General features: G+C 37.7%; 1 pseudogene; it reads left to right on the top strand.

The window, feature by feature from the left end:
- Positions 1–12,963: 12,963 nt before the first annotated feature.
- The window catches only part of LOC105545769, a 28,401-nt pseudogene continuing 22,118 nt past the window's right edge, over positions 12,964–19,246 (top strand).

Below are 19,246 nucleotides of genomic sequence, written 5' to 3'. Positions count from 1 at the left end.
AAGGCAGCCATGCCTACATCTCTATTTTAGCCCGCTAAGACCCATTTTGAATTTCTGACCTCCAGAACTGTAAGATAATACATTTCTGTTGTTTTAAGCCACTAAGTTTATGGTAATTTGTTTATGGTAATTTTATGGCATTAGGAAACTAATAAAGGATGTGAAAAGTCATTTTGTATGTATGTTGATGTGTGGTTATGGTAGTCATTAAGTGTGTATGTATACATACATATATATTTTAATACCACCTAGGTATTTTTCTGTTTTTTTTTTTTTTTGAGGTGGGGTTTCTGTCTCCTAGGCTGGAGTTCAGTGGAGTGATCTTGGCTCACTTTAACCTCTGTCTCCTGGGCTCAAGTGATCCTCCCACCTTAGCGTCCTGAGTAGCTGGGACCACAGGTGCCTGCCACCACGCCCACCTAATTTTTTGTATTTTTTGGTAGAGGTGGGGTTTCGTCATGTTGCCTGGGCTGTTCTGTACTTTTTTTTTAATGGATTAACAAATCCATAAAAAGTACTTCTTTATCTTTTTTAAAGGTCTATGAAGTGTCAGACCTCAAGATGGACAACTATTTAATTAGATATAGCATCTTATCTGCTACTGAAATTATATACCTACACAAGATTTACTGAAATTTCTTGGTAAGAATGTGATGAGCTTTTCCCACAAATTTATCCATCTACATTCCCTTTTTAAAATGCAACATTTTGATTTACAGTTATGTTGACAGTATCTTTGTTCTGTCAAGTATCTTGGATAATTTCTTTTCCCTGTAGCTGGCAGATTAAAAACAATTCGAAAATTCTCCTCAGAGGTTATTTAAACAGTATATAACTACATGTTTTAATTACTTAGGTATCAGCTTAAGAGAATAAACTGTTTAGAAACAGATTTATTTTGCAGTTGGGTAGATTATTTTAATGGAAGATTAATACAAGTACTTAATTATCTATAAATGTTTTATGTACAAGAAACTTTTTGTGATTTTTTTAAAGGATACCAATATTAGTTACATGGGGGAAAATTTATACACACATCAGGAAATGTAATTGTTTTGGGAAATTTACATGGTTTAGAGCTCCAATTTCTAAAAGTGATTACAACAGATTCATATATAGCATTTTCAACTTCGATTCTCTGAAGATACTGAGTTAAGATTTTTTTTCCTGTATGAGGAGTTATTTTGCTTACAATATTCTTGGCCACAAATCATGGAACTAAACTAAAATTCATTTACAACTAATAATGGTCAACACTTATTGAGGAAGTATGACTTTTTTTTTTTTTTTTTTTTTTTGATCTCAGCTCGCTGCAAGCTCCGCCTCCTGGGTTTACGCCATTCTCCTACCTCAGCCTCCCGAGTAGCTGGGACTACAGGCGCCCGCCACCTCGCCCGGCTAGTTTTTTGTATTTTTTAGTAGAGACGGGGTTTCACCATGTTAGCCAGGATGGTCTCGATCTTCTGACCTCGTGATCCGCCTGTCTCGGCCTCCCAAAGTGCTGGGATTACAGGCTTGAGCCACCGCGCCCGGCCTTTGTTTTTTTTTTGAGACAGAGTCTTGCTCTGTTGTCTAGGCTGGAGTACAATGGCATGATCTCGGCTCACTGCAACCTTTGCCTCCCGGGTTCAAGCAGTTCTCCTGCCGCGGCCTCCCAAGTAGCTGGTACAACACGCACCATCAGGCCCAGCTAATTTTTTTATTTTTAGTAGAGATGGGGTTTTGCCATGTTGGCCAGGCTGGTCTTGAACTCCTGGCCTCAGGTGATCCACCCACCTTGGCTTCCCAAAGTGGCGTGAGCCACTGCGCCCGGCCGGGAAGTATGAACTTTTTTTTTCACCTACCAATAAGGATTCCTGGAAAGGGATAAACCCATTTGTTTTTGTTAATCTTTCTAAAATTAATGTTAAAATGTTGACCTTAAATGAGATATTAAATACAGTGTTTTGAAACATTGCTTTTGAAATAATATATGCTTTGTAAGAACTTAATAAAGGATTGTAAGAACTTAATAAAAACCTATTCAGGATTGGAATCATAGAATCTTAAGAGTTAAAATATGTCTCTTCTTACTGCCACCTATTGTCTAAGTGTGAGGCTACTGAGAACAAATTTATTCCTACCTGCTTACAATAACCCTTTAAATATGATCATTATTTTTTTGAATCATGATGACAGCAGAATTCCCACTCCCCAACATCCTTTAATGTGTCTTTAATTGTTTTATGATCTTAAACCCTTCACCATCTTGGTTTCCTTCTTCTGGTTATTCTTGTTTAACAAGGCCCCTCTCAAACAGTGACCCCCAGAATGGTATTAATTTTATATATATATATATATACACACACACAGACACACTATATATAGTCTGAAATATACCATGGGTGGGTATTAACTTTTTGTCCTATCCATTACAATTCTTGTATTTACAGAACAATTTTAGATCATAACAAGGACTCATAAATAATGGAAATGGATGTATTGGAAATTTATCAAAAGAAAGTTTTAATGTAAACTGCAGGAGTAAAAAACTTAAAAATTACAACTTATGACTTTCTCAGAGACTGTATTGAGTTGGGATGAATTGGAAGTTGTGGAGGATAGGGAACCAGGAATCTATTACGTTCATGTCTTATTTATTTTTAATAAACAGGAGTAAAATTGAGACTCTGGTCTGTAGGAGATATGACTGAGGATGTGTGATCAGTTGAGCCTCATACTACATTTCTATTCCTAATATATAAAATTTATTTCTTATAGTGCAAATCCCTTCTGGCTAGGAGCTAGGAAATTCTTATATGTTTAAAATAAATTAACCTTTTAAGGCAGCTCTGAAGAAGTAATTTATTTTAAATAGGTGAGCAGTTTATAGCTCTTATAGGAATACTTTTTCCTTATTTTTTTCATCATAGGATTAGACCCTATGTTTTTAATTTAAGTCCTTTAAGTTTTGCTGTTAATGTTTAATTTACTTGATGACCCCATACTGTTAAGTTTTGACCTAGTGAACTTGGGACAGTATATACAAACCGTTTACCTAATTTTAAGGAAACTCTTTTAAAAAATAAGATAGGTTTGATATGAAACAGAAGATTAAATTCATTTCAACTTTCCATGTAGAAAAATATCGTATGTATTTAATCAAAGAACTTTTTCCCCCTTATTGGAGGATGCATTTTTATCAGCATAGAGGTTTTGTTTTTTGTTTTTTAATAATTAGATGTTTATGCCATTGGCAAAACAACCCAAAGCCGACATGACCGAACTGCAATACTTTTAATAAACTGCAAGACTACTAATATAGTAGCTATAAAACCCTTTCCTGATAAGAAATTTTTATAGTGTATGACTGAATCTAACAATTCTCCCTCTACCTTTATTTATGCTCGTTTACTTTCTTTTATAGAAAAATGAAATTCTTAAAGTTTAAGCTTTTAGATATAAAAAACGTTAGTATATACAGTTAAATTAAGTTCAAGGTTTCTTTTAAACCACTTGATGTAATTTACTTTGTACATAACTTTTATTTGCCTTTTTAAAATTATTATTATTACAATTTTTTTAGACAGAGTCTTGCTGTATCATGCAGGCTGGAGTGCAGGGGCGTGATCTCAGCTCACTGCAACCTCTACCTCCCCAGTTCAAGCAATTCTCGTTCCTCAGCTTCCCAAGTAGCTGGAATTACAGGAGCAAGCCACCATGCCCAGCTAATTTTTGTATTTTTAGTACAGACAGGGTTTCTCCATGTTGTCCAGGCTGGTCTCAAACTCCTGATCTCAAGTGATCCTCCTGCCTCAGCCTCCAAAAGTGCTGGGATTATAGGCATGAGCCATGGCACCCACCTTATTTGCCCTTTAAACTAGACCTGTGGACTTGCTTTTGAACATTTTCTCTCCTAATTATAAAATACATGTGCATTAAAGAAAACTGAGAAAAAAATCAGGAATGATTGGAAGCCATTGCTTCTGAAGGCCTCTTACCAATATACCTGTCTCCTCATCTCCTTTCCCAGTTGACCAAAGAATGCTCCATGTTTGTCTTTTATGTATATTAGCATGATTGCATTTCATCCAGTTAGCCGTATTTAATACTGTACTTTGTTTCTCTTCAGGAAAATTACAGTTCGATATCTTGTGAGACAGAAGGTTGCATCTTTCAGTCATCAGAGAGCAAAGTAGGAAAGACTTAGAGAAGCAAAGTCCCTCTGATTCACCTAATGATACATTGTTTTTACTTTAAGGGGGCCACGAGGGTGTATTTACTTTCATCATTTTGGGGTGAGGAATGGTTAGAAACTGAAGGAGCATACATAGGTTAAGTATTATCCATGACAGTACGGTGGGAGTGAATGGAAGCTCATTTATAGCAGTTCTACTTCCCTTCCTGATTTATGGGTATGTGTGGGTGGTGTGTTTTAAAGAGATTCTGGTGAACTAACAAGGTGTGATAATTGTATTTTGTTATATATCATATTATTGACCCCCAGACTGCTTAACATATAGCTTAATAATTATTATGGATATCTTTAAATATGCCACATTCACTTTATTAAGAAGTGAACTGATAAGCAACAAGCTGCCATGTGCTGAACAGTATCAGGTACTGGGATAAACAAGGGTTTTAAATGCTGCGAATAGTGTAAGCTGTATAGCCTTCATGGTTTGCTAATAAGGTAATCTGTTGTCATTTCATAATTGAAATACTAGGGGGAATGTTGTAAAAATGTTGTAAAAATGCTCTTTATTATTGTTATTTAAATGGAAGTATTTTTGTGTGGTTTTATAGTCATGGTGGGAAATCATGAGCTTTTGGACTAGGGCAGTGATGACTGGTATACAAGATGAGAGAAAAATCTGTAATGACTCCCTGGTCCCTGTCCTGGTTGTAGAGTACAATAGTGGTATCATTAACCAGGACAGGGACGAGTGGAGGAGGATCATGGCTTTTGAGAGAGAGAGAGAGAGAGACAGAGAGAGAGAGAGAGAGAGTGTGTGTGTGTGTGTGTGTGTGTATGTATGTTTATGGGTGTGGGATGGAACGCTGGGACAGGAGAGGGAGATGACAAGTCCAGTGAGGACATTTTGAATATGAAAGATTAAGCACTCATGGGATACCTAAGTAGGAAGTTCAGTAAGGAGCTCAACGTACACGACTGAGGCTTAGGAGAAAGGCCTGGGCTGGAAACGGGTATCACTAAATAGGTGGTAGTTGAGATTATGAGGGAAATGGATGCCATTGCTCATAGAGACTAAACATAGAGAAATGAGAACCAAAATTAGTAAATGGGCAAAGTAAGAGGAAGCAGCAGAAGACTGAGAAGGAATGGCCGAGAGAGAGGGGCAGGAACACCAACAGAGCTCAGAGTTAAAGGAGCCAGTGGTAGAGAGGTTTCAAAAGGAAAGAAGTTAGGAGTGTCAGAAGGTAAAGACAGGCTAAGTAAACTGAAAAAGATAAAAGGATTTGGCAGTTCTGTCATTAGTAATGTTTGCCAGAATACTTTCAATGAAACAATGGTGGCAGAATTCTGTTTGTGTTGAGTTGAAAGTATATTAAAATAGGGAAAGGGGCCAGGTGTGGTGGCTCTTGCCTATAATCCCAGCACTTTGGGAGGCTGAGGCAGGCAGATCACCTGAGGTCGGGAGTTCAAAACCAGTCTGACCAACATAAAGAAACCCTGTCTCTACTAAAAACACAAAATTAGCTGGGCATGGTGACGCATGCCTGTAATCCCAGCTTCTCAGGAGGCTGAGGCAGGAGAATTGCTTGAACCCGGGAGGCAGAGGTTGCGGTGAGCCGAGATTACACCACTGCACTCTAGCCTGGGCAACAAAAGCAAACCTCTGTCCCAAACAAACACAAAGAAAAAAAGAAAAAAGAGAAAGGTTACAATAAATGTGTATTATTTCAAGGCTCTTGACATTTTCTTAAAAACAAAAGATAACTTTAGGGAGGAGGTTACAGAATAGAGGAGGAGATCTACAGGAGAAGAGAGCTTAACATTTTTATAAAGTATGGGGACAGACTCATCAGAGAGGAGAAATAAGAAAGGATAAAGTATAGTGAGATCTAGTAGGAGATAAAGGTGCAGGTAAAGGAATTAACCCAGAAAAGAGAAAGGATCCCTTTTCCTCTGAGACTAGAAGGGAACAGGTAAGAGAGTTTTATGTATAACTTGTAAATCTAGAGCAGGAAGTTGAGGGAGTTCATAGCTAATAGTTTTACTTTTTATTTTTATTTTTTCCGATAAAGGAGTCATAAAAGAGGTAAGGGTAGAGGTGAAGTAGCAAGTTTGAATTGAAGTAAGATGGTACAAAACATGCTCTAGGTAATGGAAGAGGGAATTAACGAGGGAGGAAGGTTGTTAGCAGAAGAGGGTGATGTACCTGAGAACCTAGGCTGGATAGGAAAAGACATGAAGCATGTGGGAGATTGTAGTTTGAAGAAATGAGAATAGTTAAGGAATGGGTGTCAAAATTAGGTAAGAAAGCAGGTATTTAGGGAGTAATGGAGTAAAAAACTGCAAGAATAAGTAGTTGTAGTCAGAGATCCATATATTGGACTCTAAGGCTGTAGAATAATTTCTTGGTTATCAGAATATAGAGGCTGTAGCTTTGGGTATGGATTACTGAATGAAGTGGTTTTACGGAGTCAGAGTTCATAGTTTTTCAATGGGTTTTCTATATGGACACTGAAGTGGGAGGTGATGGCAGAAAATGCAGGGGAGGCAGATACTGTCAACAAAGGGCCAGAGTCCTCAACAAAAAGGAATGACTGGGTAATTAATAAGAATGAAAGAAAGGAGTAAAAAATTTCCAAGATTGTTTCATCATGCCTTTTTTTTTTCCTTGTAAATTAAGAGACATGAGGGTAAGGAGAGGGTAAGGACTATGTTTGAATTAATTCAACAAATGCAAATATTTGTTGAATTAATAAGTGAATGATAAGCTCATGTTGAATAAATATTTCAGAAAACTTCAGGTTTTTTTTCTTATTATAAGCAATTGATATTAAAGAAAGTACAAATGAGCAGGATGTAGGAAAAAATAATCCCATCAGCCTGAAATACCTACCCCCAACACCCTTTGTTATTAAACTTTTTGTTTAAATCTATTTGTTGTTCATATTTTTTTTTCTAGCAATATTCAGTTGTATACTTTAATGTCTAAATAAGTATTTTCTTATGGAATATAAGGATGTACTATAATTTAAGCAGGTCCTTATTTTGGGGCATTTATATTGATTCCACCCAAGTTTCTTCTACGGGTAAAACGAAAAATCTAATAGTTTTTTTTTTTTTTTTTGACAGAGTTTCGTTCTTGTCACCCCAGGCTGGAGTGCAATGGCATGATCTTGGCTCACTGTAACCTCTGCCTCCCAGGTTCAAGCAATTCTGCCGCCTCAGCCTCCTGAGTAGCTGGGACTACAGGCGCGTGCCATCATGCCTGGCTAATTTTTGATTTTTAGTAGAGACAGGATTTCACCATGTTGGACAGGCTGGTCTTGAACTTCTGACTTCAGGTGATCTGCCCGCCTTGGCCTCCCAAAGTGTTGGGATTACGGGCGCAGCCACCACACCCGGCTAATTTTTGTATTTTTAGTAGAGATGAGGTTTCACCATGTTGGCCAGACTGGTCTTGAACTTCTAACCTTGGGTGATCTGCCCACCTCAGCCTCCCAAAGTGCTGGGATTACAGGTGTATGCCACCATGCCCAGCATAATAGCTAAATTTTTGCCTTACTTATATTATAAGGATTCTTAGAAGTAGATTTTCTAGTGTGGCTTCATAGAGATCCTATTTATCTTTATTTTATGGCCATTTCTAACAGGCTTATTTATGTGCATTCCATCCAGGATTGGAATCCTGGACAATGGACAGTGTTGCAGGTATTGACTGATGCAGGCATGCTGACAGCCACAAAAGTGAGAACTGTTAATCATAGGTCCTTCTTCACAAGAAGAATGATGGGTATTTTTAAAACTTGGAATCAAGTATAGTTTTCATGAGCACAGTAAGAGATGATTCATGAGCTGAATACAGGATATAGTAGTCAATTCAGAAATGCATATTCAAATTAAATAAAAACCTCTTATAATAGTCTATATTTGTTGATAATATTGAACTTTAGTAGAGGTTTTTTTCCATAAATTTTAAAACTGTGGCAAAATACTTCATAAAGTTTATCAACTTAACCATTTTTAAGTGTACACTTCAATGGTATTAAATACATTCATTATGTTGTAACCATCACCACCATTCATCTTTGTAGCTAGTAGAGGTATTAATATACCAGTCTTGAATAGTCATCAAAGTCACTCTACCTCAAACTTTTCCACAAAAGTATGGTTAATAGCAGAGAGGAGTGAACAACTGCCTTAAAAACTTGGTCCCAAGCTAGAATTCTTTTTAGCTTCATGTTTTGTCTTAGATTTAATGTAAATGTAGTGTTACTTACCATAATGTTCCTATATTTAGTAAAAATATAATGATTATACATTTTTTCAAAATCTCTGAGGGAGGCTGATCTTTAAGGAGATGCCCTATGTTTGGTGCTGGCACACCAAAAGTCCCCCTTGCCCCAAGCAGGACTTTCAGAGGCAAGGTTCTAAGCCATTTCATGGTTGAATAATATGCCTCTTTTCGTTTTTCTTTTTTCTTTCTTTGAGACAGTCTTGCCATGTCACCCAGGCTAGAGTGCAGTGGCATAATCTCAGCTCACTGGAACCTCCGTCTCCTGGGTTCAAGCGATTCTCCTGCCTCCGCCTCCCGAATAGCTGGGATTACAGGTGCCCGCCACCATGCCTGGCTATTTTGTATTTTAAGTAGAGACAGGGTTTCACCATGTTTGCCAGGCTGGTCTTGAACTCCTGACCTCAAGAGATCTCCTGCCTTGGCTCCCAAAGTGTTGGGATTACAGGCGTGAGCCACCACACCGGCTTTTTTTTTTTTTTTTTTTTTTTTTTGAGACGAAGTCTTGCTCTGTCACCCAGGCTGGAGTGCAGTGGCATCTTGGGATCTCGGCTCACTGCAACCACTGCCTCCCAGGTTCAAGCAATTCTCATGCCTCAGCCTCCTGAATAACTGGGATTACAGGTGCGCGCCACCATGCCTGACTAATTTTTGTATTTTATTAGAGAGGGGGTTTTGCCATGTTGGCCAGGCTGATCTTGACCTCCTGACCTCAGGTGATTCGCCTGCCTTGGCCTCCCAAAGTGCTGGGATTACAGGTGTGAACCACCATACCCAGCCTTCATTTTTCTTTTACGGTTTAGCCAAGACTACTTATACTAGTGTATGTCAAGGAGTAGACTGATTGATGTTCACCCTCTTCGAATGTGAGTGTCACAGAAACTGTGAAATTCACAGAGTAAAAATTTAGAAGTATCCTTTTATATTATATTTGCCCTAGTAATCATGCATACTTCATCATTATTAATGCCATGAGACAATCTTATTATACAAATAGAATAATTTCACGTGCTGGCTAGGGCCATAGCCCCACCTTTCCAAAGAGTATTAACTTTTCAACTATCCATGCATTATGACTCCAGAGACTTGTAAACCCTCTCAGGTGTAATACATTTTTTTTTTTTCTTTTTTTTGAGACAAGAGTCTTGCTCTGTCATAAGGCTGGAGTGCAGTGGCGCTATCTCGGCTCACTGCAACCTCTGCCTCCTGGGTTCAAGCGATTCTCCTGCCTCAGCCTCCCGAGTAGCTGGGACTACAGGTGCGTGACACCATGCCCAGCTAATTTTTGTATTTTTAGTAGAGACGGGGTTTCACCATGTTGGCCAGGCTGGTCTTGATCTCTTGACCTCATGATTCACCCGCCTCGGCTTCCCAAAATGCTGGGATTACAGGCGTGAGCCACCGCGCCTGGCCCAGGTGTAATAATTTTGTTCTTCATGCCTGGTCCCATTTCAGAAGATTGGTGATTACATTGAAGGATAGTAGCAAAATTGGAACTAAAGTCTGGGTTTCTTAACTCCTAGTTGAGGGTCTTTCCAATTACACCAAAAGGGAAAGAGTTACATATAACAAGAGGTAAGACATAAGTTATCTACCTGACCCCACAAAACCACTTTAAGCCATCCTAAGAGTGGTCTCTTTTTTTCCCTCCCTCTCTCCTTCCCTTCAGCTTTCCTTTCTTCTTCCTACGTTTTTTTTTTTTGGGTAACTCCAAAGCACCCCAGTTCTCAGAATTAAAAGGTTAAAAATATTTTAGTACTCTCCAAGATACAAAGTAGACTACTAGAGTTTTTTGTTGTTGTTGTTGTTTCTCAAGCTTGGGATATAAAGCTCAGAGCTCAGAACAGTAGGATTTTAGAAAGGAATAGATAGGATACATGAAAGAGGCTGCTGGAATATGAAAAAACTGGAGTAAAAATAAGCAAATCAATACTTCTGAAATGAAGCCTTCATTGGTAGAAAAAAAAATGTAGGTCACAAAAATGAGTGAGCAGAGGTTCTTGATTTCTAATTATTGAAGATTCCTATCTAGTGGTATTCTAATATGTTTACCAAATTATGAGTTGCATTACTTTTTAAAAACCTAAAACCTAGTCAAGAGTTACAGAGTATCCCTGGTTTATTCGTGTGGTAAGTTTTCAGTTCCAGTTATTAGGCAAAACAAAAATTGCTAATACGTAACAATGTAAAATAAGTGATTGGTAGAATAAAACAAAAGGGATTCATATAGCTTTTGTACTGTCTTCTTGAAAAAGGCATATTTGGCCATAAAAGCTAATACATACTTTAGGAATGGAAATGATTTAACCTGATTTTTCCAAGTAAGATTTGTTCAAGAATAATGAACTTATGTTGTCAGTTATGGGTTCAAGCATTAATTCACTTTGGACTGCTTATATTCAACAGTATGCTGTCTACGTAAAGAGTTACATGGAATTAAATTTTAGCATTGGAATCTATTTGAGATAGCATTATCTTTTATATTCAAATGAAAAATTATGGGGCTCTAGAATTAAGTGTTACTAAGTTGATATAGATAGAATAATAGTTGTATTACAAGGAAAAAAGCAAAGATAATATTGTATAGGGTTTGAATCATACACTCTCACTAGAGATGTTTTTTTTAAAATTGTGATTGTTTGTTGATTCATTCAAAACCGTTTGAAAATTGTGAGGGAGCCAGAAAAGGGGACAATATTTGGATGTATAATTTAGATGTATAGTTTGCTTGCTTATCAGGGAATGGTTAAGTTCCTTTTTTCTGTATATTTTAATTGGTGAAATTAAGAGTTTTTATTCTTCTAGATTACTTTGTAAAATAACATGGCATTTTATTGATCTATGAGATAACTGAGGCTCATACATGTTGAGTTTTAATGTGTGGAGGAGTCTGATGTGCATCCAAGTCTGTCTGCCCCTAATGTCTCTGTTTTTAACCACTATCCTCAGAATGAAATACATTCATATAGTAGAGACCAATTCTTAAACAAAAGTCATCTTTACTCACAAAATTAATCTGTGAAGTACCCGCTGTTCTCAGTTTCTGTCCCTCTCACTTTTTCTTTCTAGTGCTTTGCAGTTTTTAATGAAAGTGATTTTTTTTCTGAAATTATTATTTTCATGTTTTTTATTAGAGGATTAAATTTGTTGCTAAGATCATTTAGTTAAGTCTTTTGCAGTCTTTTAAGATTAGACTTAATCTTAAGTCTAAACTTAAAGATTGCCTTGAAGTATATTATTTAGCTGTATTGCATTATTCTTCCTTATGTAATGAGCTATAGACTGAGCACTCCTTGACAAATCACAAGAATAAGACCCAAAGAATCAAACTTTTCCAAGTAACTTAACTGCATCCCAGGACAAAACTCAGGAACATTTAGAGGAACAGAAGAATATCCAGCAGCCAACAGATAAAATTCACAGTGCCTTTCCAGGCACGCAAGGAAGCCAGAAAAATGATCCACAATGATAAGAATAATCAATCATCTGAAAGTGACCTTAAGCAGAGAAAGACGTTAGAACTAGTAAAGACAGTGAACATTATTATAACTATATTCTATATTTTCAGAAAGTAGAGACATGAAAGACATTTTTAAAAACTCAGTGTGGTTCTAGGGATGAAAACTACAATATCTGAGATCTGCTAATGATATTTGTAGCAGATTAGACATGGCAGAAGAAAAGGTTAGTGAACTTGAAGGATATAGCAAAAGAAACTATTCAGAAATGAAAGAGAGAAAAAAGAATGACAAAAGCATCAGTGAGCTATGGGACAAACTTCCAGAATCCTTATGTAAACATAATCAAAGGCATCAAAGGAGAGGAGAAAAGCAGATACAAAAGGGATATTTGAAAAAATAATGGCCAAAATTTTCAAATTGGACAAAAACTATTAACTCACAGATCCAAGAACTCAACAAGAAGAAAACTACACTAAAGAATGTCATAATCAAATTATTCAAAGCCAGTGATAAAAAATAATGAAAGCAGCAACATGTTACAGAGTAACAAAGATAAGGCTGACAGCAGATTTCTCATTGGAAACATTGCAAGTGAAGAGATAGTAGAACATAAAGTACTGAAAGAAAAAAATGTTAACCTAGGATTTGATACTCAGCAAAATATCATTCAAAAAACAAAGGCAAAAATAAAGATGTTTTCAGACATACGAAAACAAATGATTTTTTACCATCAGGTAGACTGAAGGTAGACTGTGGTAGATTGAAGATGTATACTGCCTTAAGGCAACCAGTAGAATAACAAAACAGTTATAGCTAATAAGTCAACAAAGGAGATAAGACAGAATCCAAAAAAAAAAGGTGGAAAAAGGAACAAATAAGTGGTGAAACTAATAGAAAAATGGCAAGGCAATAGACTGTAATCGTATCAGCAATCACATTAAATGTATATTATCTAAATATCCCACTTAAAAGGCAAAGATTGTCAGATAAAAAGCAAGACTGCTTTTGGACCTGGATGAACAGGAAGCACCATCATGGAAGTCGTCTCCTGCCACAACGACGACTGAAAGGTTCAACACCAGGAGCCCAAGAGCCAGGACATCTACTGAAGGCTGTTGGTTAAGCTGTATATGTTTCTGGCCAGAAGAAACTCTACCTTCAACCAAGTTGTGGTGAAGAGGTTATTTATGAGTTGCACCAAATGGCCATCTCTGTCTCTTTCCTGGATGATCTGGAAGATGAAGCTTTCTGGCCAGGAAAACAAAACAGCTGTGGTTGTGGGGACCATAATGGGTTCAGGACGTGCCCAAACTGAAGGTGTGTGCACTGCATGTGAGCAGTGGGGCCTGCAGCCAGATCGCCAAGGCTGGGGACAAGATCCTCACCTTCAACCAGCTGGCCCTGGACACCCTCAAAGGCTGTGGCACCATCCTGCTCTCTGGTCCTTACAAGGGCCAAGAGGTGTACTGGCATTTTGGCAAGGCCCTGGGAACCCAGCACAGCCACACTAAGCCCTGTGACCACTCCAAGTTCAAGCACATCAGAGGCTGATGGGCCAGCCAAGGCTATAAAAACAACCTGGATCCTCTACTCTTATTAAAAAGACTTTGGCCTGGGCGCAGTGGCTCATGCCTGTAATCCCAGCACTTTGGGAGGCCAAGGTGGGCAGATCACTTGAGCCTAGGAGTTCAAGACCAGTCTGGGCAACAAGTGAAACTCCATGTCTATAAAAAAAATTCAAAAAAAAATTAGTTGTGAGTGGTGGTACATGCCTGTAGTGCCAGCTACTTGGGAGGCTGAGGCAGGAGGATCGCTTGAGCCCAGGAAGTCAAGGCTGCAGTGAGCCATGATCATACCACTGCACTCCACCCTGGGTGACAGAGGGAGACCCTGTCTTGAAACAAAAAATTTTGGATGCTGGGGGGAAAATAAAAAACAAGATCCAACTATATAATGTCAATAAGAAACACATTTTAGGCTGGGTGCGATGGCTCACGCCTTTAATCCCAGCACTTTGGGAGGTCAAGGCAGTTAGATCACCTGAGGTCAGGAGTTCAAGACCAGCCTGGTCAACATGGCGAAATCTTGTCTCTACTAAAAACACAAAAATTAGCCAGGCATGGTGGCGGGTGCCTGTAATCCCAGCTACTTGGGAGGCTGAGGCAGGAGAATTGGATGAATGCAGCAGGCAGAGGTTGCAGAGAGCAGAGATCACGCCACTGCACTCCAGCCTGGGAGACGGAAAAAAAAAAAAAAGACATTTTACATACAAAGATATAATAACATTAAGAGTAAAAGGATGACCAGGCACAGTGGCTCATGCCTGTAATCACAGCACATTGGGAGGTTGAGGCAGGAGGATCACTTGAGCCCATGAGTCTGAGACCTGCACAAAAAATTAGCCAAGTGTGGTGGTGCATGCCTGTAGTCCCAGCTACTCGGGAGGCTGAGGTGGGAGGATAGCTTGAACCCAGGAGGTCAAGGCTGTAGGGAGTGGTGATCATGCCACTGTACTCCAGGCTGGACAACAAAGTGAAACTCAATCTCAAAAACAACAACAACAACAACAACAAAAAAAGTGAAAGGATGAAAAAAGATATATCATACTGATGCTGGCATTAGTCAAAAGAAAACTGGTGTGGCTATATTAACATGAAATAAGTAGATTTCAAAGCAAATAATATTACCAGGAATAAAGAAGGCCAATAATAAAAGGGCTAGTTAATCAGAAGGATACAATAATCCTACATAGTTTTGTCTCAAATAATAAAGCTTCAAAATATGTAAATCAAAAACTGACAGAAGTGCAAGGAGAAAGAAACCATAGTTACAGTCAGAGATTTCAATACCCCTCTTTAAATGATTGCTAAAAGAAGTAGAAACTTAAAAAGATATAGTAAACTCAAGCAACACTGTAACCAAACTAACAGTACAGGTTGAGTATTTCCCTAATCTGAAATACAAAATGCTCCAAAATCCAAAATTTTTTGAGCACCAACATGACCCAATTATCTTGGGTCCTATTCCCAGGATATCTTATTATGTATATACAAATATTCAGAAAATCCAAAAAACTTTGAAATCTGAAAAATTTCTGGTCCCAAGCATTTTGGATAAGGGATACTCAACCTGTAATAGAGTATATATTCTCTTTAAAGTATACATGAAACATTTACCCAAATAGATCATGTTCTAGGCCAGAGGTTAGCAAACTATGGCCCTGAGGCCAAATGTAGTCTGTTTTTGTATAGTCCATGAACTAAAAATGGTTTTTACATTTTGAAAGATTTCTTTAAAAAGGAAGAAAATATGTGACAAAGATCATATGTGGCCCACAGAGTTTAAAATATTTACTGTCTGACCCCTTATAGAAGTTTACCAGCCCTTGTTTTAGGCAATAAAACATGTCTCAGTAAATTTTAAAGGATTCAAATCATGCAGAGTATGTCTTCTGACTACAGTAGAATTAAAATTAGAAATCAATAACAGAAAGCTGTCTGGAAAATCCCCAAATGTTTGGAAACAAAATAACATGCTACTAAATAACCTTCTAATAACCCATTGATTAAAATAGGAGCGCAGTGAAATTAGAAGGCATTTCGAGCTGAATGAAAATAAAAACAAAGCATATCAAATTTTGTGGCATGCCACTAAAGCAGTATGTAGGAAGACATTTATAAGCAAAATGCTTCTATTAGAAAATATTAAAGATCTCAAGTCAGTGAGCTTCCACCTTAAGAAATTAGAAAAGAAGAACAAATTAAACACAAAGAAACAAAAGAAAAGAAATAATAAAGATCAAAGTAGAAATAAATGAAATAGAAAACAAAGTCCATTGAGAATATTAATGAAACCAAACCCTGGTTCTTTGAGATAAATAAAATTGATAAACTTTTGCCAGGCTGCTCAGGGGGAAAAAAAAAGAGAAGACCCATATTACCAATATCAGGAATGAGAGGTGAAATATGACAAATTCTACAGATACTTAAAGGATAACAAAGGAATATTATGAAAAACCTTAAGCAAATAAAACTCAACAACTTAGATGAAATGGTCAAATTCCTTGAAAGACGTAACTACCAAAGCTTACTCAAAAAGAAATAGAGCCGGGTGCAGTGGCTCACGCCTGTAATCCCAGCATTTTGGGAGTTTGAGGTGGGCAGATCACTTAAGTCCAGGAGTTTGAGAACAGCCTGGGCAATGTGAAGAAACCCCATCTCTACTAAAAATACAAAAAAATTAGCTGGGTGTGGTGGCGCATGACTGTAGTCCCAGCTACTTGCAGGGCTAAGGTGGGAGGAACACTTGAGCTCGCAAGATTGAGCCCTGATTATGCCACTGCATTCCAGCCTGGGTGAAAGATTGAGACCTTGTGTAAAAAAAAAAAAAAAAAAAAACCTCCAAAGCTATATATCTATTTTTTAAAAATTAAATTAATAGTTAAAAATATTCTCACAAAACACTGGTAGATTCTTCCAAACACTTAGTGATAACACTGTGTATACCAATTACACACAAATCTTCCAGAAAACTGAAGAGGAAGGAATACTTGCCAGTTTATTTTTTGGGGCCAGCATTACCCTGATACCTAAACCACACAAAGCCATTAAAAGAAAAGAAAACTATAGCCCAGTTTCCCTCTTGAACGTGGATGCAATAATTCTAAACTAAACAAGTAAAATCTAACAAAATATAAGAAAGTTAGTATTACTGGATGAGGTTTATCCCAAAAATATGTCATTGCTTTAAATTTAAAAATTAATCATTGTAAGTTACTATATTAAGCTAAAAAAGAAAATCTGATCATCTCAATAGACACACACAAAAAATCTGACAAAATCCCGTATTTGTTCCTGATTTAAAAACAAACGAACAAACAAAAACACTAACCTTTTAGCAAACTAGGAATAGAAGGATACTTTCTCAACCAAAGACATCTATAAAAATCCTACAGATAGCCTTATGCGTCACGATGAAAAACTGCATGCTTTCATTTTCCTCCTAAGATAAAGAATAATACAAAAATATTTTCTTTGCTCTGACCACTTTCATTCAACATCAGAGGTTCTGACCAGGGAAAAGGCAAGAAAAAGAAATAAACCACATTCAAGTTAGAAAGGAAGAAATACAACTGATGATAGCCATCATTCCTAAGAGTTCCCCCTGCCTCTTTATAATCCTTGCCTCCTCTTACCTCTCCCTAGGAAACCACTGGCCTGTTTTCTGTCACTATAGACCAGTTTGCATTTTCTAGAACTGATATATGTGGAATCATACAGTATGTTACTCAATTTTTTTGTCAGAAATTGATAACTTATCTTACAATCAAAGTTCATATATAAACATTTGATCTTCATTCCATTCCCTCATTAGTCCATAGAGAGTCAATCAATTTTTCTTTCTTTTATTTATTTATTTTAATGAAACAGGGTCTTGCTGTGTTACCCAGGCTGGAGTGCAGGCTTACTTCAACCTCTAACTCCTGGGCTCAGGTGATCCTCCTGCCTAAGCCTCCAGAGTAGCTGGGACTACAGGGGTGTGCCACCATGCCTGGCTAACTTTTTAAAATTTTTTTGTATTGATGGGGCCTTGCCATGTTGCCCAGGCTGGTCTTGAACTCCTGGGCTCAAGACCTCCCAAAGTGCTGGGATTACAGGCGTGAGCCACTGCGCCTGGACTCAATTTCTGTGTGATGATGACTTTCACATGTACATCAGCAGGCCAGATAGCTTATCAAGAAAGCTTGTCCTCTGTCTTCTAGTAATATCCCACTTAGATCTGACATTAAGTTTATTTTTTTCAAGGTATTTCTTCCAAATTTCTTGGCTACTATTGGTGATAACACAAGTTTTTGGACCTTTAAGTTTAGAATCTTAGGTTCATTTCCTTATTTTATTTCTTCCCTATAAATGATCACTAAACATGTTACTTCTTATAGTTACTTCTTTGTAAGGCACTGCAGATATGTTTCTTTTCATTTTAAAAATTGCCCATTTAATTCAAGCTATTAAATCTCAAGCTTGTACTATATAGCCTCATCATGCCATACCCATGTCCCCACTAGCCTATATAAAACATAAAATACTTTGCATCAAACTCGCTGGGCAAATAAGAAAAACCTGATTGACTGGAAAAAGCAAATGTAAATGTAATCTCCTTTCTTTTCAGTTATTCTACCAGAAAGGAATGAAGAACAGAACCTTCAGGAATTGAGTCACAATGCAGACAAATATCATATGGGAGATTATTGCAAGGAAGAGATTGATGATAGTATTTTCTACTAGCCATTGGGAAGATAAAAGGAGACAGAAGATTGAAGTCTTTTCCAGCCATTCTTTCCCTTTTTGCTTCCAAACTCCTCAACGGGGAACCTTCATATGTGCAGTATTTATATTGGATCACACTGATGATTATAAAGGTTCCTAGGAGGCTAGAAGCCAACCAACAGAGAAGGGAAAGCAGTCTGTTCTGAACATAGGGACATAAGTTCATTCATGCCATGTATCTTTTCAGCATGTTTCTCCCACTTAGAAACATCTAGCATGTAAGGCCTTTTAATATTAATATAAGCCCAATACCAGCTCTTTCCCTTTGTATTTCATCTCTTTCTGCTCTCCTATTTGTATTTTGTGTTCCTATCAAAGTGTCATATCTGGGAGATGACCTGCCTGTTCCTGTTCTATAACAGTTTTGTTTGCTGCTATGCCTCTAGAACAGTGCCTGGCACACAGTAAGCACTCAATAAACCTTTGCTGAATGAATGAATGGTTATCTTTTCTCTGGCAATCCAAATTCACTACTCCTTAAAAATTCTATGTAAGATTTGCTGGCTGGGCACAGTGGCTCACGCCTGTAATCCCAGCACTTTGGGAGACCGAGGCAGGTGGATCACCTGAGGTCAGGAGTTTGAGACCAGCTTGGCCAACATGGCAAAACCCCGTCTCTACTAAAAGTACAAAAATTAGCCAGGCGTGGTGGCGGGCACCTGTAATCCCAGCTACTTGGAAGGCTGAGGCAGGATAATCACTTGAGCCTGGGGAGCGGAGGTTGTGGTGAGCCGAGATCATGCCACTTCACTCCAGCCTGGGCAAAGCAAAACTCGGTCTCCAAAAAAAAAAAAAAAAAAAAAAAATTGCCTATTCCAGCAAACTTCTACCCAATATCAATCTAGAGTTTAATAACTTCATTTCCCACATCTCTTTAGCAATTACGTGTAGTTTGCACTTCATTAACATACCCTTATTTATGTTACTTCTCACATACACCCATATCTCTTCTGTATTTTAAATCAAAAGATAATGCCTTAAATGTTGTATA

This window comes from Mandrillus leucophaeus, unplaced genomic scaffold (genome assembly GCF_000951045.1).
Source record: "Mandrillus leucophaeus isolate KB7577 unplaced genomic scaffold, Mleu.le_1.0 Scaffold338, whole genome shotgun sequence".
Taxonomy (NCBI): Eukaryota; Metazoa; Chordata; class Mammalia; order Primates; family Cercopithecidae; genus Mandrillus; species Mandrillus leucophaeus.
The sequence above is the reverse complement of the archived record's forward strand: the minus strand, read 5'-3'. Positions and strand labels throughout refer to the sequence as shown.